The sequence below is a fragment of the Schistocerca piceifrons genome, chromosome 3, assembly GCF_021461385.2.
Source record: "Schistocerca piceifrons isolate TAMUIC-IGC-003096 chromosome 3, iqSchPice1.1, whole genome shotgun sequence".
Taxonomy (NCBI): domain Eukaryota; kingdom Metazoa; phylum Arthropoda; class Insecta; order Orthoptera; family Acrididae; genus Schistocerca; species Schistocerca piceifrons.
This window is the reverse complement of record NC_060140.1, coordinates 457,415,404-457,425,021: the sequence shown is the minus strand read 5'-3', so window position 1 is coordinate 457,425,021 and position 9,618 is coordinate 457,415,404.

Below are 9,618 nucleotides of genomic sequence, written 5' to 3'. Positions count from 1 at the left end.
ACTGAACCCTTGTGATCATTCCATTGCATATCAGTATAAAGTGTTACAACCAGATATTTCTATGAGTTGGCTGATTCCAGCAGTGACTCATTGATATTATAGTCAGATGATGCTATGTTTTTTATCTTGTTAAGTGCAAAATTTTACATTTCTGAACATTTATAGCAAGTTGCCAATCTCTGCACCACTTTGAAATCTTATCAAGATCTAACTGAATATTTATGCAGCTTCTTTCAGATAGTACTTCATTATGGATAACTGCAAAAAGACTGATTTTGTTATTGACTCCAAGGTCATTAATATACAACATGAACAGCAGCGGTTCCAACACTCTTCCCTGGGGCACATTTGAAGTTACTTCAACATCTAACAATGACTCGCCAACCAAGATAACATGTTGTTTTCTCCCTGCCAAAATCTTCTGAATCCATTCACAAATTTCAATTGATACCCCATATGATCGTACTTTTGGCAATAAGCATAGGTGTGGTACTGATCAAATGCTTTTTGGAAATCATAAAATACAGCATCTATTTGATTGCCTTTATCCAAAGTTTTCAGTATGTCACGTGAGAAAAGGGCAAATTGGGTTTCACATGGTTGATGCTTTTGAAATCCATGCTGGCTTGCATTGAGCAGATCATTCTGTTCAAGATACCTCATTAAACTGGAGCTCAGAATATGTTCTAAGGGTCTACAACAAACTGATATCAAGGATATTAGACGGTAGTTTTGTGGATCACTTCTATTACCCTTCTTGTAGATGGGTGTGATCTGTGCCTTTTTCCAAGACCTGGGCACACATTTTTTATTCGAGGGATCCATGATAGAAGGGGGGCTAATTAAGTTGCAAATTCAGTATAGAATCTGACAGGGATTCCATCAGGCCCTATAGCTTTGTTCAATTCTAACAATTTCAGCTGTTTCTCAATACCACTGACACTGATACTTATTTCATCCATTTTTCCAGTGTTATGAGGATGAATTGGGGCGATTCTCTTGGATTTTTCTTTGTAAAGGAACATTTGAAAATGAAGTTAAGCAGTTCAGTTTTGCTTTGCTATCCTCAATTTCAGTTCCTGTTTCATTTACTAGGGACTGAACACTAACTTTGATACCATTAAAAGCCTTCACATATGACCAGAATTTCTGTGAGTTCCGTGAAAGATCATTTGACAGTAATCTGCTACAGTAGTCATTGAAGGCATCGTGCATTGTTCTCTGGACAGCCAAACGCGTTTCATTCAGCATCTCTCTATCTATAGCTGTACACTTTGTTTTATACCTCTTTTTCAGTAATCTCTGTTTCTGTAGAAGTTTCTCTATAGTGACTGCATACCATGGAGGTTCCCTCTCAGTATGAACTGTTCTACTGGTTGCATATCTGTTCAGTGAATGGTCAACTATTCTTTTAAACTTGAGCCAGATTTCCTCTACATGCTCTTGCCCTGTGCTGAAAGTTTCAAGTTCCTCATTGAGATATGACACTTCTGACTTTTTGTCTAGTTTACTGAACATCCATATCTTTCAGCTTGGTTTGGTTGTGCTTTGGCAGTCATTGTTACTACAACCACATCATGCTCACTGACACCAGTTTCGATGTGGACATCCTCAAAGAGGTCTATTTATTGCCATTACGTCCAATATATTTCCTTCATGAGTAGGATTCCTCACTATCTGTTCTAGGTAGTTTTCAGAGAAGACATTTAGTAAATTTTCACAGGATGTCTTATCATGGCCACCACTAACAAAACTGTAAGTTTCCTGATTAACTGTTGAATGATTAAAATCTCCACCGAAGATCACAGTATGATTGGAGAACTTAACGTACAAGTGAAATGAGGTTTTCTCTAAAGTTTTTGGTTACATCAGGAGATGAGTCTCGTGGGCAATAGAAGGATCCAATTATTATTTTGTGCCCATCCCTGATACTGAGTCTTGTCCAAACAGTCTCATATGCAACTTCACTTTCTGACTCGATGGACTCAAATTTCTTGTCTACTGCAACAAATACACCACCTCCATTTCCCTCTTATCTCTCCTTTCAATATATGTACATTTAAATTTTCTCCAAAAATCTCACTGCTGTCAATTTCTGGTTTCAACCAGCTTTCTGTACCTAGTGTTATCTGAGCTCCATTGTTTTTCATAAGCACTTTGTTGTGAATGTTTCGGCAGTTTAGCATTGGGAATTTAATACTCTCAACTGTGGAAGGCTTTTCTTTCGATCTTACACTGATAGTTCTGGGTTTGCTACAGCTATCGTTACCTGGATTGGATGAAGAGTCACCTAATCTTTAAAACGTTTGTGTGCTACCTGAGTAGCAGCCTATGATATGTACTGCACCCTTTACCCACTTAGCACGACCATATAATTCTCATCCCTATGGCGCAAGTCCATGTAGTCACAGCCTGGCCTGTCACAGAATTTTTAATTTTTGAAGTCCCTGGTTCAGTCCTTCCACTCGACTCAGAACCAAATGGCCACGATCAATTCTGAAGACAATGCTGCAGATTGTGAGCTTTGTTGAAACTCCATGCACGAGGCTGGTCTTCTCAACCTTCTCTGCCAGTTGCTGGAATGACCCAAGAGTGACCTTGGAGACCAGACGGAAGGCATCATTTGTTCCAACGTTGACTGCACCCTGTTCCCTCAATGGCTGCTGGAATAGCCTCTTCAACATGTTGAATGAGGCCCCCAGGTGTACCCACTGAGTGCACTTGGTTCCATTTCCTGTCCCTTGCTGCCATTTCCCTCAGGGGTACCATCATTTGCCATACATTTGAACTTCCAATGATTAGTAGACCGCTACCCTTTTGTGTTTGACTGTTTCTGACACTGGACAAAACAGGTTTCCCCAAAGCAGATGAAGTGAGTCCCACTGGCTCAGTTTCAGTGAAAGAAAGCACCTCAAACTTGTTGGTTAGCGGGTTCGGTACAACACTCTGGATCCTCCTTGGTCCCGGTCCACCCTGGCTAGGCCACCTGGATCTACCATTGACACGCCCTCGCAGTCAAGCGGATGAGTAGTGACAGATCCTGTACTTTCTCCAGAGGAGACAAGATCATGGGAGACGACAGCACTTGAAATACCTCTGGTAAAGATATCACAGTTACACGACGCTCAGGAGCTCTCCCAAGACACCAATTCGCAGCACCTGCCAATCATTTCACAGTAGTCAGGGCAATTTCCAGCTGCTTACGAATGTGAACCAACTTATCCCATGTTCAAGAACAGCATTCACAGTGAGGCTGCATTTTTGCTCGTGCAATATACTCTAAAGCAGTGAACAAATAGCTTTAAATTAAGTCTGCTGATTGTCTTTTAATCTGTTGTGCTGTTCCTATTTGACTCAAATTCTCATACTGTCATAAGCAATCAGTGTCACTATCCATTCTCCTGCTGCTGGCAGCTCATCCTGATCCCCACAGGAGTTTGCATGTAATGTTCATCTGCACTGAAATAATTGTAAGAGGCATTGCACTCATAGACATGAAAACACCAACACACACACACACACACATGTGTGGCTCTCTCTGTGTGTGTGTGTGTGTGTGTGTGTGTGTGTGTGTACCCTCAGCACCACTTCAGGTGAGTCCCTCTTATCCTAATTCTGAGTGATGTACCTGTGCTGTTAAATTTTCCCAACATATCACCTCATTATCCTCAAGGATGCATGTGTTTGTGTTTAAGAGTTTTAATCTTGCATTTTCATAAATGTAAATTATTTCTGTCTGTAACACGGTAGTTTCTCATTTGGTTTGTTTCGAAATTAACCATCCATTTGCTTTGTAAGGCAGACTGTCAGGCTCCAGCTCTCAGCTGATATACAGTTACAAAGTGGCAAGTCAAGTGTTTATCTTTTTCTGTGTTTTCCTCATAGTAAATTTATTAAATTTCATGCATGTTTTTCTGTTTAAGAGGTTTAATTTCTCATTTTTGTAAGTGTAAATTCATTCGGTCTGTAGTGCGGTAGTTGCTCACTGAACAGCCAGCTACATAGCTTGTTAATGTGTCAGTGTCCATTGCTGCCTCATGAGAAGGGTAGCAAGTTGCATATCTAGGATTGTATCTGCTTTTATAGTTTACTTCTTCAGTTAGTCTTACTGGGATACTTAGGATGCAGAAGGAGCTGACCACAGTTTGTGAACAGCTGAATGGGCTTTGGCTATGATCAGCCACCTTCAGGGCTGCTGCCTCCTGGTGTAGCGGTGGCAGAGAGTGGCACGTTGCATGGGACACTTCAGGTGTCGCTTGTTTTGCCCAGGGCTCTGCTTCCAAGGCTCCTCTTAGTGCACCCAACACAGTGGATTTGCCCTGACAACAGGGTAAGGTTGGGTGGTAATGTGTTCGCATCACTCGAGGCGGAGGGCCAATTTGGAGACTGATTGCCTGGCCTCACCCATTCACTCTGTGTGGTCAGTTGGCTTCTCCTTCAGCAGGGTCCGTGCAGGCACTGGGGGAGGGGGGGGGGGGGGGGGTTACAGTTATTTAGTTATTGTGAGCTACAATGTTAGTTGAATTATGGTGCCCCTTAGGCAGATAGTGTTCAGGGCTGCAAAGAAAGCCAATGTGCTCTTGGTGTGTCTGCTGGGGGGCCACATCCAAGATGTGGAGGTGGCCTTGCCAGTAGTTTGAGATGCTCTGATGAACACTCACCAATTAATATGCGGCAAGAGAAGTCAAAAGGCGTCCGGAACAAAGACACTTTGAGTGCCATAATTTTATCCGTAATCCATCAATGTACTCATACTGAAGTTCCCGAATTTACTGCCCTCCAGGGAAGTTCTCGCACTCAAATTATTCTCGAGACAGAGAGCTGGCTGAATCCCAAAGTGGAAACTTCCGAGAAATTTAGCGAGTTACGGAATGTGTATCAGAAAGATAGATTAGAGGCCATAGGAGGGGGAGTGTTCATTACATTTGACAAAAATATTGTCTCTATTGAGGTCAAAGTGGAGTGTGACAGTGAAGTTATCTGGTCACGTATAACAGGTGTAGGTGAAACCAAGTTAATTGTCAGATGTTTTTACGCCACCTGATTCCGCTGTTACAGTTCTAGAGTCATTCACAGAAAGTCAGCAGTAAATAGCATGTAAATATGCAGATCATGCAATACTAGTTGGGGGCGGCTTTAATCTACCGAGTATAGACTGCGGTGTATGTGGATTCATTGTGTGTGGTACAGACAGAGACAGTCATGCAAAATACTTTTGAACATGTTTTCTGAAAACTGTCTTGAGCAGCTAGATTGGCATCCCAAGCGCAATGAAAATATCTTAGACCTGGTAGTAAAAATAGGTTGGACCTTATCGATAGTGTCACTGTAGAAACAGGGACTGCTATCATGATGTCATTATAGCAACTGTGATTATGAAAGTTAGTAAATCAGTCAAGAAGGCTAGCAGACTATTTCAGCTAGATACAGCAGATAAGCAGTTGTTAGATCTCACTTAGACCCTGAACTGACATCACTTAGTTCCAGTAATATGGATGTAGAGGATTTATCATACCATCATCTGACCATTGGACAGACTCCTTTATGAACAACATAGCAACAAGCATCCCTGGCATAGAGAAACAATTGAAAGATTTGAGTGCAAACAAATCACCTGGCCTGGATGCAACCCCAATTCGATTTTTCAAATCTATAGCATTGACCCCTTACGTAGCCTGCATTTATCACGAATCTCTTGCCCAGCACAAAGTCCCATGTGACTGGAAAAAGTGCAGGTGACTCCAGTATATAAGAAGGCTAAAAGAGTGGACCTGCAAAATTGCAGACCAATACCCTTAACTTCAGTTTGCTACAGAATGCTGGAACATATCCTTAGTCCGAATGTAATAAACTTTCGTGAGACTGTGAAGCTTATGTCCATGAATCAGCATGGTTTTAGAGAGCATTGCATGTGCAAAACTCAGCTTTCCTTTTCTCACATGATATACCGTGAACAATGGATGAAGGGCAACCGGCATATTCCATATTTCTAGAAACCATTTGATGATGCTCCACTGCAAGCTGTTAACGAAGGTACGAGTATATGGAATAAGTTCACAGATTTGTGAATGGCTTGAAGACTTCTTAAATAATAGAACCCAGTATGTTGTCCTCAATGGCGAGTGTTCATCAGAGAAAAGGGTATCGTCAGGAATGCCCCAGGGAAGTGTGACAGGACCGCTGTTGTTCTCTATATATGTAAATGATTTGGCAGACAGGGTGGGCAGCAATCTGTGGTGGTTTCCCGATGATGCTGTGGTGTTGCAACACTGAAAATGCAGATAAAATACCTTCTGCACCATCCAAAATTTTTCCCATTTAATATTCATTGATAACCTGTACTGTACTTCTGGTTCTGAACCTGTAAGCTTTATTACAGAAACAGTGTACTCAATGTAATAGTGTATTTATTTGTGACTGTCTATAATTGATTGTTATTATAATGAAAATATTGTAAATTGCTGGGTAATAGCCAAGGGAACTTTATTTAAATGTATTGATAGCAATGACGAAATGGCAATAGCTGTACCATTGTTTATCTTTGTGTATGGAGAGTCTCTGTTGCATTGCGAGCAGAGGGGAAGAGAGCAGCTTGAGTGATGAAAGAGTGCAGAAGTGTTTGTTAGGTGCTCCTGCAGCACAGTGTGCAGCTATGCTTGTGCACCTGATTCATTAACCCATGAGTATTGAGAGCAGGAGTGGATAGATGGAGGAAGCTGCAATTCTAGCTATTCCCTGCCCCATAATTATCTATGGCTCTGGAGATGTCACTGGGTTCTCAAACTGCAGCAACAGCAGCAAATCAGCTTTGTCATCGGCTACATTCTTTGTTGTCCGCATAGCTACATCATAAGACTGTTAACTGACAGATACAATAATGTGGAGGCTTTACCCAGTTGCATTTCTTTCAGAAAGTATGACTAACTTGGATAATATTTTGCAATAGTTAAAACTTGTAGGGCACCTGTGTTGTCATTGTTCTCAGACATTATTATGAGGCACGGTCCCTTTCCTTTCCATGCAATCACCAAGTGTCATAAGAATATGAAAACTGATTAACTATTTACTGCCAGTTTTGTGTGTTTACCAGTTTCAGTCTTACTTTTCTGCCTCAGTAACTGTTCATTCTCGTGTTTCATAACAGAGGCTTGACTAACTTGCAATTTTGAGTGTTAACTTCATTCACTTAAATGTAAAATTTCTCTGGCAAAACTAATAACAAAAGATACAGCACAAATTAAGAGTGTGCAATTTCATTTATTCCGTACTTATCATAACGAGCCCCCCCATGAACCATGGACCTTGCCGTTGGTGGGGAGGCTTGCGTGCCTCAACAATACAGATAGCCGTACTGTAGGTGCAACCACAATGGAGGGATATCTATTGAGAGGCCAGACAAACGTGTGGTTCCTGAAAAGGGGCAGCAGCCTTTTCAGTAGTTGCAGAGGCAACAGTCTGGATGATTGACTGATCTGGCCTTGTAACACTAACCAAAATGGCCTTGCTGTTCTGGTACTGCGAACGGCTGAAAGCAAGGGGAAACTACAGCCGTAATTTTTCCCGAGGGCATGCAGCTTTACTGTATGATTAAATGATGATGGCGTCCTCTTGGGTAAAATATTCCGGAGGTAAAATAGTCACCCATTCGGATCTCCGGGCGGGGACTACTCAGGAGGACGTTGTTATCAGGAGAAAGAAAACTGGCATTCTACGGATCGGAGCGTGGAATGTCAGATCCCTTAATCGGGCAGGTAGGTTAGAAAATTTAAAAAGGGAAATGGATAGGTTAAAGTTAGATATAGTGGGAATTAGTGAAGTTCGGTGGCAGGAGGAACAAGACTTCTGGTCAGGTGAATACAGGGTTATAAATACAAAATCAAATAGGGGTAATGCAGGAGTAGGTTTAATAATGAATAAAAAAAAAAGGCGTGTGGGTAAGCTACTACAAACAGCATAGTGAACGCATTTTTGTGGCAAAGGTAGACACGAAGCCCACGCCTACTACAGTAGTACAAGTTTATATGCCAACTAGCTCTGCAGATGACGAAGAAATTGATGAAATGTATGATGAGATAAAAGAAATTATTCAGGTAGTGAAGGGAGAGATTCAGAAGGATGTAGGCTGCAGTAGGTACTGGAAGATGAAGAGGTTTGCACAGGATAGAGTAGCATGGAGAGCTGCATCAAACCAGTCTCAGGACTGAAAACCACAACAACAACAACAACATCATAACGAGTGCCTTCTGCTGGCTTAGTATGTACTTTATTGTTGTTATGTTAAGCATAAAGTCAGTTGCCTGTTTGCTCAAAGAATCTTTCAAGAATCAAAAGTAAATTGCTTGCCTCTTTCTAAATTTTGCATTAAGTTACACCGAGGTAACTGAAAGTAGTTTCTTTTACATAACGAAGTTTTAGTTACATTTATTTAATCAGTAACTCTATTTAACTTTACTTTCAAAATTTAATATTTCAGAATAAGCAACTGCAAACTCTGTGCTTTCCAAGAAATTTGTTTTCTTGTGAACTATTGTGTTGTGGAAAAGCACGACAACCTACTGTTTCCACACCAGTGATTATTTGCTTGAATTTCTTTGCCATTATCTTTCTTAAGATTCTGCAGATTCATTGCCCTAGTGGGCTGGTGACCGTTTAATTGTCCCCTTTTCAGCTAATCAGTGTTTTCTTTATATTATCCGTAATTCTTGTAGTAAATATTACATGGTATCCTTTTCCCCCCTGTGTGGTTTGTGAGTGATTGCAGCATATTCTACCCATTTCATAATTGTCATCAGTATTTTGATTATGTTTAGAATAAATTCTTCCTTCAGAAGGGTCTGTTATACACTTTCCTCCAACTAACTGGTGTTATTTTCCTTCAGTAACAATGGCCTTACTCACAGTAAAATTTCATTAGCCATAGTGCTATCCAGTAGACCAATTAGGAAGGGGGAGGTTACAGTGTACTGTAAGGTGCTGAAATTGAGTGACTGTAGGAAGATAAAAGACAACTTAGACAAAATTTCCAATTGTTGTGATGAATGGCAGCTAGCTCTAAATGTGAAAAAATGTAAGTTGATGCAAATGAGTAGGAAGAACAAACCTTTAATGGCAGCTAGCTCTAAATGTGAAAAAATGTAAGTTTATGCAAATGAGTAGGAAGAACAAACCTTTAATGTTCGGATACAGTATTTGTAATCCCCTGCTTGACACAATCAAGTTGTTTAAATAACTGGGTGTAAGGTTGCAAAGTGATACAAAATGGAATGAGTATGTGAGCACTGTGGCAGGAAAGGTGAGTGGTTGACACCAGTTTATTTGGAGAATTTTAAGAAAGAGTTTTCTTTATATTATAAGTAATTTTTGTAGTAAATGTTAAGTGTTACATGGTACCCTTTTCCCCCGTGCAGTTTGTGAGCGACTGTAGTATATTCCACTCATTTCATAATTATCATCAGTATTTAGATTAGGTTTAGAGTAGATTATTCCTTCAGAAGGGTCTGTTGTACAGAAAGACCACGTATAGGACACTAGTGCAACCTATTCTTGAGTACTGCTCAAGTGTCTGGGATCCGTATATGGCCAGATTAAAGGAAGACATTGCGCAATTCAGAGGTGTGC